Raw genomic sequence first — 13,201 nt, 5'->3', positions numbered from 1 at the left:
TAAGTGGTTCAGATAGTGGCTAAAAGGTACAGTCTGCAGCACATTAAGGGGAGGAGGAAAGGGAGGAGGAGAATGGGGATCAGGAGAAGGAAAGGTAGGAGGAGGAGGAAGGGAAGCAGGAAGGAGGAGAGAAACAAGTGAATGGCTTCCTAAGAAGCGTCCAGGATGGTGAGATATAACTAGACCCTGGAGAAATGCCACAGTTGATAGGATTTCTCTCAGATGTTCTTTACAATTGTCCAGGTTTCAAGACTCTTTCTTCTCCCACAGGTTAGTGCCACCACTGCCCTCCTGCATATTGTTTCTACAAGCTCATACACTCCGAGAGAAGAAACACCCCCCCAGCATCAACTGGGAGTTTAAGATGCTTGTAATCCTGAAGGCCTTAATAAAGCATGTACGTAAATACTGTACAGTACGTAAAGTAAAGCACAGTAGATAAGTGAAGGGAAGGAAGACCTTGGCATGAAGAATTTTCAAGTCCCATAGATGTCTCTGTGTTAGAGACATCTTAGAGCAGCTTTTGTGCAATTTAGTTGTGTCCTCAACCAAGGACAATGCATGGAGAGGACCTAAAACCCAGGTTCAGATGTAGCCCACAGACTCTGTATCCAAGTAGGGTCCCAAGTAAGGGGAGCAGGGGCTTTCTCCGGCATGAACTCAGTGATAGGCTCTCTGATCACCTCCATCTGGGGTGTGCAGCCTTGCCAGGCCACGGAGAAAGACAGTGTAACCAGTCTTGATAGGCTAGGGTCAAATAGAGGGGAAAGAGGACCTCCCCTATCAGTGGACGAGGGGAGAAGCATAGGGGGAGAAGAGGGAGGGAGGATAGGACTGGGAGTAGATGAGGAAGGGGGCCACAGCTAGGATACAAATTGAATAAATGTAATAAATAATAATAATAATAAATGTTTAAAAAATGAGTTGTGACCTGCTCCCCCTGCCATGACTTCAGCTCTAGAGTTAGGGCCCACACTCTAATGTCCATTGGAAAGAAGAAAACCAAACCCGACCTTTCTTCTGTCTTGTTTCCAGAGCTCCAGGCAGACAGGCAGACAGACCATCCATAAGCCACAGTAAATAACTGGATTTTCTCCTGCGTCTGTTAGCCGTGGTTGCACCCAAGTTGAGTTATTAAAAAGTGCAATTTCTCTCCCATCTCAATATGCTCCCAAACTTTATCCCTCACCACAGTTTCGGTTCACCACCCCTAATCTGAAATAAAGCTGACACTGAAACAGAAAATTGAGGGAATCCTTACATCACACAGTTTTTGTTAACAGGCTGACGTTGTGGCCCAGACTTAACTCAGTCTGTCTGAGTTCTTTATAGATCTGTGGCTGAAAGTCTTGTTCGGTTGTTTTGCTCCACTTAAAATGGATTTCTGCAAAGTAATTGATCTTCTCAAAGTCTCCCAAAGACCATGCTAATTCAAAAGTAGTGCCCATTTGTAACAGGCTCAGACTTTACCTTCAAGAGGACTCTTTCTCTACATTTTGTTTATGTCTCATTTCTACTATGTTCTGAAGTCCCATTGCAGGGCGTCTTCAGTTAATGCTACCTACATGGCATCTTCACATCTACTAGATGCTGAACTTAACTCAATAATCTACTCACCCTCTCTGGGTAAGATCCAATTTTTGTGCATTTAAACACATGAAAGGAACATATAATGGGGAACAAATCAGGAGTGGTTGTTTGCCCTATAGATGGATATTGACTAGAAAGGGGTATGAAATATTCTAAAGCCAAAGTCTTGTGCTTTGATTCATAAGATTCTGAGTTCCCACATGTTTGCAATTGCCAGAATTTAGTGAATGTTCACTTAAGACTTGTTATTATCTGGAAAGTAAAAACCAAACAGAAACTTCAGCCAACTGATTTCTATCTTTCCAAACTTGCATTTATATGAGCAATTTTTATTTTCACATTTCTACTCATGGCTAAAACACTGGAGTCATCTGTGTTTCAGCCCTTCAAAGCAATCCATCAAATTAATCCTGCTGTCCCAGACTCCAAAATATATATGAATATAACATTGTTAATACCATTACTTATTAACATTATTAATTATTAATAATTATATTAATAATTTATTACTATGATTAATTATTAGTATTATTAATATTTTGGACCGACTTACCATGTATTATTACCTGTGCCATTGCAAGCTGTTATAGACGGTGTCTTACCTTACATTCTTTTCACTGATGTACTTCATTGCCATTCCAGACTTGTGGAATGAGTAGCCAGGAAGTCCTGAGAACCATATAAAATACAAATCAAATCACTGGTTTCTTTTTTTTTTTCAATTCAATGGATGCTAATCTCAATTAAGTGAAGTAAAAATGAGAAAGCTATTTCACTACCTACGTAACTAGATTGAGAGTTGTCTAGGTATTAATAAAGCACACCTCTAGATGTGTCTGTGGGATCATTAGCAGAAGCAATTATATTATGATTGTGGCCTATATTAATCAGGGTTCTCTAGAATAACAGAACTGATAAAATGTGTGTGTGTGAGTGTGTGTGTGTGTGTGTGTGTGTGTGTGTGTGTGCGTGCACACATTAGACAGGGTTCTCTAGAGTTATAGAACTTATGGAATGGATATCTATCTATCCATCTTATCTATCTATCTATCTCTGTGTGTGTCTGTGCATGTGTGTGTGTCTGTGCATGTGTGTGTATTAGACAAGGTTATTTGGAGTCACAGACCTTTTGGAATGGATCTATCTGTCTATATCGATACCTATGTCTCTATCTATCTATCTATCTATCTATCTATCTATCTATCTATCATGTATGTATGTATCTACCTATCATATATATTATGGTGATTAATTGTAATGACCTACAAGCTGCTGACCAACTAACCCAACAACAGCTAACTGTGAACGAAAAGTCCAAGAATCTAGTAGTTGCTCAGTCACACAAGCTGACTGTCTCTGTTGGTCTTCTGCATATGCTAGAATCCCAAAGAAGTGTGTTCCAGTCCCAATAAAGAAATGGAATTGCTTTCAAGTTGAGGGCTATCCTTGATGATCAGCTTGACTATATCTGGAATAAACTACACTCTATATTTGGAGGACACAACTATGAGAGATATTCTGCTTGTTTTGAAGTGGGTGAATGCGTTCTAAGTTCAGAACTTTGAGGTAGAAAGCATATCTTTGATATGCATGGTGAGGCTGGAAGACAATCAGACTTTAATCTGGATCTTGAGGTAAGAAGAAATATCTTTAATATGGGCCATATTTTCTGCTGGAAGCCTATATAAAGAGATGGAAAAAGAAAGGTTTATTCCAGATATAGTCAAGCTGATCATCAAGGATAGCCACCCCAGTATGTATTTATGAGTGTATATATTAGATATATTAGGGTAGTTTATAGGCTGTGGTTCAATTAGTCCGACAATAGCTGTCCTGCAGGGGAAAGTCCAATAATCCAAGTATCTTAGCTGGTCTTCAGTATACATCAAGCTTCCAAAGAAGTAGGCTCTAATGTCAGTAAAGAAATTACATTTTTAGGGAGAGTGAGGAGAAGCATGCAAAAAGCAAAAGCTCTCTTCTGTCATGTTCATTATATAGACTGCAACCAGAAGGTATTGCCCAGATTTAAGAAGGGTATTCGCACCTCAAATGATAAAAAAAAACCCCAAAATAAAAGACAAAACAAACAAACAAAAACAAAAATTCCTCCCATAGGTGAGCTCATCTACTTTGATTTTAGTTAATTCCAGTTGTAGTCAAGTTGACAACCAAGAATGCCTGTCGCATGACTTAATGGATGAACTGTGTCCATTAGTTCATTCATTGATGTGAATCTCTTGATGTGTTCATGGGTACTTTGATACTCATCAAAAATAACCGGACATTCTTCTAAGTTTAGTTTCATGCAGCTCTGTGTAAGCAGCTGGTGCTAGGACCTCCCTATGAGTGGACTTGGAAAGGGGCAGGGAGGAGATGAGGGAGGGAGAGTGGGATTGGGATGGAAAGAGGGAGGGGGCTACAGCTGGGATACAAAGCAAATAACCTGTGATTAATATTAAAAAAATAAAAATTATTTTAAAAAAGCAGCTGGTGCTTACTGAGAGATTCATCTCCTAGAGATTCAGCATAGTAGAATAGCAAATATCTCATTTGACCTCTTAGAGGCTGCTCCATGCTATTATTATAAAAGCAAATCCCACAATGGAAAAACTCAACTGTTATCAATTATGAAAGCAAAAACCCTTGACCGCACCATTGAATAACCCCATACGCTGCTTTGGGTAACCAGAACCTCATCACATTTTTCAGACTCAAACACTCTTTATAAAGCTTTCTCATTCTACTGTAAGACTCTTGGACAAAATTAAATAGACAAGAATCACCAAAAGTTTTTCTAGTGGTTCCCCGAAAAAGTTTAGGAAAGTTTATGCAAAAATGAAATATGTTTTCTCCACCTTAGCATGACTCCTTCTGGAAATTTTCAGTATGTCTCTGTAAATGTTCTTTTGGAGAAACTTCATAATTGTCAATACCAGTTTGAGGTTGTTTCTTACTATGGAGCACCCTTATGATTTCCTAAGCAAGGATATAGTAAGTCGATCTTTTACTTAGAAATGACCTTTAACCTTGGTTCCTGACACAGATCCTAACCAAGTGTAATCTTCTAACTGATGAGTGGCTTATTGTTGTAAAAGAGCTGTTCATGCTAAATACTTAGAAAAGTTTTATCATCAGAAGAACCAAGATATAAGGTAGAATTTTCAGTTCTATCATAGCCATCCTACAGAAAAAAAGAAAAGGAATAGTGATAGAGTTAAAAGTTGGTTATGTACCACAATTTGTGCATCCATTCCTCCACTGAGGGGCATCTGGGTTGTTTCAGTTTCTGGCTGTTATAAACAAAGCTGCTACAAACATGGTTGAGCAAATGTCCTTATTATGTACTTGAGACACTTTTGGATATATGCCTAGGAGTAGTATGGCTGGATATTGAGGAAGCACTATTCCTAGTTGTCTGAGAAAGCACCAGATTGATTTCCAAGTGGTTGTATAAGTTTACATGTCCACCAGCAGTGGAGGAGGGTTCCCCTTTCTCCACAATCTCTCCAGAATTTGTTGTCACTTGAGTTTTTGATCTTAGCCATTCTGATGGGTGTAAGGTGAAATCTCAGGGTCGTTTTGATTTGCATTTCTCTGATGGCTAATGACTTTGAGCATTTCTTTAAGTGTTTCTCTGCCATTTGATATTCCTCTACCAATAATTCTCTGTTTAACTCTGTTCCCCATTTTGTAATTGGATTACTTAGTTTGTTGCTTTTCTGCTTCTTTAGTTCTTTATATATACTGGATATTAGCCCTCTGTCAGATTGAGGTTTGGTAAAGATTCTTTCCCAATCTGTAAGCATTCGTTTTGTTTTGATGACAGTGTCCTTTGCTTTACAGAAGCTTTTCAGATTCATGAGGTCCCATTTATTGATTGTTGCTGTTAGAGCCTGTGCTGTTGGTGTTCTGTTCAGGAAGTTGTCTCCTATACCAATGAGTTCTAGGGTCTTCCCCACTTTTTCTTCTAACCGATTTAATGTGTCTGGTTTTATGTTAAGGTCTTTGATCCACTTGGACTTTAGTTTTGTGCAGGGTGATAAGTATGGATGTATTTGCATTTTTCTACATGTAGATATTCAGTTAGACTAGTACCATTTTTTGAAGATACTATCTTTTTTACATTGTATGGTTTTGGCATCTTTGTCAAAGATCAGGTGTCCATAAGTGTGTGGCTTTATTTCTGGGTCTTCTGCTGTGGTATATCTACACAATGAAATATTACTCAGCAATGAAAAATAAGGAAATCATGAATTTGCAGGTAAATGTTAGGAACTGGAAAGAATCATGCTGAGTGAGCTATCCCAGAAGCAGAAAGACACACAGGGTATATACTCACTCATATAGACATATAATATAGGATAAACCTACTAAAATCTGTACATCTAACGAAACTAATCAAGAGGGAGGACTCTGGCTAAAATGCTCAATCCCCATCCTGAAAGGCAAAGAGGATGAAACATCAGAAGAAGAAGAAAACAGAAAACAAGTTAGGAACATGCCACAGAGGGCCTCTGAAAGGCTCTGCCCTGCAGACTATCAAAGCAGATGCTGAGACTTATGGACAACTGTTGGGCAGTGTGCATGGAATCTTATGAAAGAAGTGGGAAATAGTAAGACCTGGAGAGGACAGGAGGTCCACAAGGAGAGCAAGAGAACCAAAAAATTTGAACACAGGAGTCTTTCCAGAGACTCATACTCCAACCAAGTACCATGCATGGAGATGATCTAGAACCCCTGAGCAGATGTAGCCCATGGCAATTCAGTGTCCAAATGGGTTCCATAGTAATGGGAAGAGGGACAGCCTCTGAAATAAACTGATTGACCTGTTCTTTGATCACCTCCCCCTGAGGGGAGAACAGCCTTACCAGGCCACAGAAGATGACAATGCAGCCACTCCTGATGAGATCTGATAGACTAGGATCAGAAGGAAGGAGAGGAGGACCTCCCCTATCAGTGGACTTGGGGAGGGGCATGTTTGGAGAAGGGGAGGAAAGGTAGGATTAGGAGAGGAGGAGGGAGGAGTTTATGGGAGGAGACAAAGTGAATAAAGGGTGATTAATTAGAGTTAAAAAAGTTTGATTATGCCATGTTTTGAGAATCCCACTTACAAATCTGTGACTTTTAGGTCTGAGGATTTTGAATGCATGGAGGTGATAATGCCTAGAGAAAGTGAGGCACTTTTACTGTGTCATTTGTCCAGTTATACTGATGATCTTCACATTTCATGTGAAGTTTAGGGAGCTTACTTTGACCTCCTTACATCCTTTCTTGAGTATATCCCTATCTTAGCCTCTCATTACATAAGGCCTTCATGCTGATTTTAGATTCGCAGAAGTTTTTTCTAACTTACCTGAAGCACAAATGAAGAAAAAGAACCTTGCTATGATGATATTCAGCCCTAGTTTGTGTTGGGGTTATGCCAAGAAGATAAAATCTCCAAGTTGTGGACCTGTACAAAGCTCCCAGTCTAGAGTGGGTTTCTTTTAGATGATATATCTTGGGCAATAAGAGTGTAACTACTGATGGTTGTGTTTTTCATATGTGTGGAGGCAATAATTGTTATATACTGCAAGGGCCAGGTAGAAAGGGGGTAAAGATATTGAAAGTGTAGACGCACTTCTGATTTGATTCCTTCTCATCTGCAATGTGATTTTTCACCTGGTTACATTGACCCTAAGAGAACACAGATGTCAGCCCAGGCTACTATACCCTGCAAAACTCTCAGTCCTCATAGACAGAGAAAACATATTCAATGACAAAAACAAATTTCAACAATACCTACACACAAATCCAGCATTACAGAAGACACTGGAAGGGAAAATACAACCCAAGAAAATTAGCTTCTGTCAAGAAAACACAGGAAAAAATTAACCTTACTACAGTAAAACAAAAAACAACCAAGCACACAACCTTATGAACACAGCCAACATCAAAATCAAAGGATCTAACAGCCACTGGTCGTTAATCTCTCTCAACATCAATGGACTCAACTCTCTAGTAAAAAGACACAGATTAACAGAATGGATACATAAACAAAACCCAGCAATATGTTGCATACAAGAAACAGATACAGCTTTTATAGGGAGCATTTATATGCAAGGTCTCAGGGTAATGTGTCCGTTATCTAGAGAATATCTTAACGTATCATGTAAAATTTTGGTAGTTCAGCTTGCGTCCATGAATTCTTAGTTTTGTCAAAGCCTATGTTGCTTACCACATAACCTTTTTTCCACATTTCCTTGAATTTCACACTTGATGGCTCTGGTTTATCTGAAGCATGAGTGTTTATAGATAAGGAGACGAAAACTTGTGAGTGGTGTCGTTCTATCATGGTTATCACTAGGGTTATGCATAGATGCAAACTCTGTTGACTGTATACATGTACAAATTGCCTGATGTAGTATGAGTTTTCAGTTCAAAACAAATGGATGGTTATTATCTTGTGTTATTTCTGGCCTAGTACTGAATCCTGGATATCATCCCATTTTTAACACATAACTTTAACTCACTTTAAGTGAAGCATATTTTTGCCAGGGACAATGTCATCTTTGTGAAATTAACTTTTCCAGTGGATTTGCAGAGCCAATGGTTGTCAATAGGCATCTGTTCCTCTACAGAAATAGCCAAAGGGCCATGCAAGATATTGGACTTATTTCTGGGGGTGGAAGAAGTACGTTCCAATATCAACTCAAAACTTGGAAAACTAGGGAGAAGCTGTTCCATATTATTTCCAAGGAATTCAAGCACAAAGCCCATGTGATGAGGTAATCACTGTAATAGCATGAAAATACAATAGCAGACAAAATAAGATAACCAAATCCAAGCTTAAAATAACAAGAGAAAAGCTGAGATAAAGAGACAAATGAGTAAAAGTAAGAAAAAGATGGATAACAAAAGAAAAATGAAAATATTGAGAAGTAGACAAGAAAAAATTGCTTTTGCTCTCCTCTAAAAAGCGAACTTTGAATAATTTAAAATGAGAAAAATATGAAAATAAAAGAGATTAGAAGAAAAGTGAAAAATAATATCAGCAAAAAAACTGAGATGAGAAGAAATTAATTCCACTTGAGTAATACAAATCCAGCTTCAAGAGGTAGAATGATGACAGATAATCCCTAGCCAAAGGCCTAAGTAAGTAGTTGGGATCCACAGCAGTGACTCCTGTGATCTCACAGCAAGAAGTAGGTTTGCCTTAGCCAACCACTGTTATGTTTAAAATAGAAAGCTTGGCTTAATTATGTTGTGGTGTTTGATATTTAGCATACTGGAAATTAAAGCAGATAAAATGCTCTTAAAATATGATAAACACTAGAAATGTGAAATCTTTAATCAGAAAAGAATAAAATAAGAAAATACAAGCTTAGAAAAAATAGTCTATGGCTCTGGGGAGGATCATTTTAATTACAACTGATAAAATTTCATATATATTAAACACAAAATAATAATAATTAAAAAAAAAACATAGTTCCAGGCAACTTGCCTTCAAGTTGCAGGTCAGAGAAGTCAAAATAATATAGTTTTATGGTGCCCATGTTGCCTTTCATAGCTTCAAGGTAAGACCCTATATCTAGAAACCATATCGTTTAGACATAGGAGCTGAAAAAATTGAGCAGGAACTGATCTGAAAGCCCCTCCCTGAAGACCAGCTCTCACCGTATCATAATGTGTTATGAAAGGTTCCAAGTGGTAAAAATCAATCCACAGTTCTATCCAGTTATAAAGTCTAAAAACCACATTTTTCAGCATAGCAAGATAGTATCATGAATGCAATAGTGACACATACATCTGGGGCAACCAACAGCCACATGTTTGGACTCAAGGTGAACTCAATAGAAGCAAATTCATGCATGGTTCTGTTAATCTAGCCAAATTCTTGTGCCCGTTGGAATCACATGCCATCAAGAAAAACCTACTACTGCTAAACCATCATAATTTCTGACTGCATTCTAATTACATATACCCACAGGAAGTGATTGCTCCTACTCCTGTCTTGTTACGTTTAAACTGCTCTGTAGATACATAGTGCCTAAGGATACTTAACAAAGAAAGTTGAAACCACAAGTCCACCCCATTTGTTTAGACACTCAGGAGTCCCATAAATACTAAGCTGAAAGCTACAATATATGGGAAGAGGACAAGGCACAGACCCGTGTTGGTTTTCTGATTGCTGAGAGTTGATATGAGCCTTGATCACTTGATTTAGAGAGCCTGTTCTCCTGGTGTTCTCTATCCCTTCTGGACCACCCATTCTGTCTCTTCTTTCATGGAGTTCCCTGAGCATTTCATTTAGATTTTCCAATTTTGTCACATACAAGTTTTGAAGTACAATTTAATGAGTCTTTGGATTTCTGCACTTTCTATTGTTGTATCCTTCTTTCATTTCTGACTTTGTTAATTTGGGTACTCTCCCTCTGTCTTTTACTTAGTTTAGCTGAGGGTTTTTCTAACTTATTGATTTTCTGAAAGATCCAACTCTTGGTTTCATTGATTCTTTGTATTGTTCTCTTTTTTTTTCTAGGTTATTAATTTCATCCCTTAGTTTGATTATTTATTGCCTTTGACTCCTCTTGGATGTGTTTGCTTCCTTTTTTTTTTTCTAGATCTTTCAAGTGAGCTGTTAGGTTGCTAGTATGATCTCCCTTCACCTTCTTTATGATGGCACTTAGTGCTATGAACTTTCCTCTTAGTACTGCTTTCATTGTGTCCCAGAAATTTAGGTATGTTGTGCCTCTATATTCATTGAATTCTAGAAAGTCTTTAATTTCTATCTTTATTTCCTTTCTGACTCAGTGGTCATTAAGTAGAGGGTTGTCCAGTTTTCATAAGTTGGTAGGCATTCTGTTGTTTCTGTTGTTTTTGAAGTATAGTTTATAATACATTGTGGTCTGCTAGAATACACATGTTATTTCAATTTTCTTGTATTTGTTGAGGCTTGCTTTGTGTCCTAATATCAGAAGAATCTAGAAAATATCTAGAATCTAGAAACTATCATATTAAGCAAAGTAACTCAGACCAGAAAGGCCTACTTAAACACAGATTTCGAGGATCAAATGTGTGTTTTTATGCTTGCAAGGCAAACACTTTACTAGCTAAACTACTGTTCCAGAGCCAAATAGTCCCCTTTTATTCACAATTTTGTGTTCTTTACTTTAAGTCAACACCAAGAAACATTACATTAAAATTACTAAATGCAGAGTTTTAGAAGTAAGCAACTAATATTTTAAATAACCAATTATAGTGTATTTGCTGTAATTTATTTTATAATACTAATAAATATAATCGTTGTTAACGTCTTACTGTGCACTGGTTATAAATTTACTTTTATCTTAGGTATGTACATAGGGAAAATGCATAGAGCTTACAGTGATATCAACAGTTTTGGTCACTTACTTGCTATCTAAGAAAGATATACCATGGGGAGAGAGAACTAGGTCAGTGAATTAGAGGATATACCCTGGAGCTGGAGAAACTATTAAGTAAATAATTTGCCTTGTAAGTAATATAACTTGAGTTTAATCCACCAAACTCACGTTTTAAAATCCTCGCTCACTGGTACGATAGTGGCATGAGAGTTCTGAGAGTGACCACTCCATATGCCTGGTACGATAAACCTGGACAAGTAGCGATGGAGATTCTAGGTTCTGCATAGTAAGTGTGAAAACTTACTACTGATACTTGGCCAAGTAGAGAAACAGTAAAGGTGTTTCTAATAATTTTGCTTATAGTGATAGTCTGTTGTTTTGCTCAGCCTTACAGAAGGCTGGTTTAGTGTTCAACACTTTCATAGTGCTGAAAGGTGCTGCGCAGGCTGCCTTGGGAGGAAGGATGACAATGAGCTTACCCTGCTCCAGCAGTCTCTTCATTGTCAGTGTCTCCAAACTCCCATCCTGTCTCTGCAGTCTGGTTAGTCCCTCTCCAGGTGACTGTTGTCATAGCACCTCTTTCCAGGATGGGAGAGTGCCTTCCTGGCAGCTAACGTTGACTTAGGCCTTTCCAAATAAGCTCAGTATGACTGACAGTCAATTGGTCTTCACCCTTGGCTGCTTTTTTTGAAGCTAAAAATCCCTCCTAAGCGTGTTTTTTTTTCTCTTTAGCTATATCCATTCTAGTAATAAATACTACTGTTCTTGGTTCTTGTCTTTCATGACATTACATGGATGTGTCTTGTCATTCACCATCTTACCCAGAAATAATGCTAAGCAGTCACACAGGTGTGTGTTTAAAGCATTTATTTTGTTTTTCTTACTAGGACATCTTAAATTTACAAATTTATATAACTTAATTTCTACTTTAAACCACAGAGATACCAATTATATACATCTATGGGTGATATAGAAATTAAGTTTTAATGTTCTATAGGAAGGGTAAGGAGATGGCTTGGTGGGAGAAAGTGCTTGCTGTAAACATACAAGGACGAGAGTTCAAATCCACAGCAACCACATGAAGTTCTAAGAGTAAGTGCGCCCATAACCCTAGTGTTCTGGTAGAGAAGAGACAGTAGCCTCATGGGAGTTCATTGTCAGCTAGCCTAGCTCTAGGCTCAGGGTAAAGCCTTGTATAAAAGGGACAAGACAGTGATAGTGAAGAGGACATCTAATGTTATCTTCAGCTTCCACACTTGTAGGCACACACCTATTCAGACACATGTATACATCACCTCCTCTTCTCAATAGACAGATGAGCCATGAGGGGAGTGGTTTGATAACGACATACCATTTAGGCCTGACTGTTCTGAAGATCTCGCATGCTCTGTGCCGTGTCTGGTTGTGACACTCATGTACTGTGGGAGCCTTCTCTGGTCAGAGCTGAGCAATGCATTGATATGCAGGCATGTTACTTTCTTTGGGAGTCATTTTATTACTATGTAAGTAAACTAAATCTCAAGAAAATCTATATCCATAGTTACTAGTGCCAGGTGGCCTGGGCTGTACTTCACATGTGCCAGCATATAGGAAACTTTAAATTCTGCTTCTCACTTTCCATTTTCTTTTCTGTCTCCTCAGTTCCCTATTTTTCTATCTCACATCCTGACTCCACAAATAGTTATTTCTGTTGATTTTTGCATCCTGAATATCATGGGGAAAATAAACAAGAGCAAGAGCCAGATATCCACAAAAATATTTACCTGTCTTACAGGTGCATATGTACCAGGTAGACAAATTTGGGAAAGTAAATCACCCAAAGTCTCTTTAATCGCTTCTTTTCTAGTATAATGTATTCAGAATTTCATTATAAAATAAACTTTATGTATGTTGACCTTACCCAAGTATAGAGTAATGTAGGTGCCTCATCTAGGATAAGCTGAAATTTTGGACAAGTTAGATATATTGAATGCATGCTTGACATGATATATTTGGCTTATGATGAGTTTATCAAGATGTGATTTTTGTGTATGTTTATTTTTGTGTTCAAATGTATGTATGTACTTATGTGCATTGTGTTAATTCATGATGTGAGTGTGAAAGCCAAAGGACAAACTGAGATCTTAGTCCTTAGCTTCAGAAATTAATCATGTAGGCTAGTCTAGCTGCTTCTTGACTTTTGAGGGATCTATTTGTATCTGCCTCCCATCTGGCCATCACCGTGATTACAGGCTTGAACCAGGAGA

This window comes from Psammomys obesus, unplaced genomic scaffold (genome assembly GCF_907164565.1).
Source record: "Psammomys obesus unplaced genomic scaffold, mPsaObe1.curated_primary_1811, whole genome shotgun sequence".
Lineage (NCBI taxonomy): Eukaryota > Metazoa > Chordata > Mammalia > Rodentia > Muridae > Psammomys > Psammomys obesus.
This window is presented reverse-complemented; position numbering follows the sequence as displayed.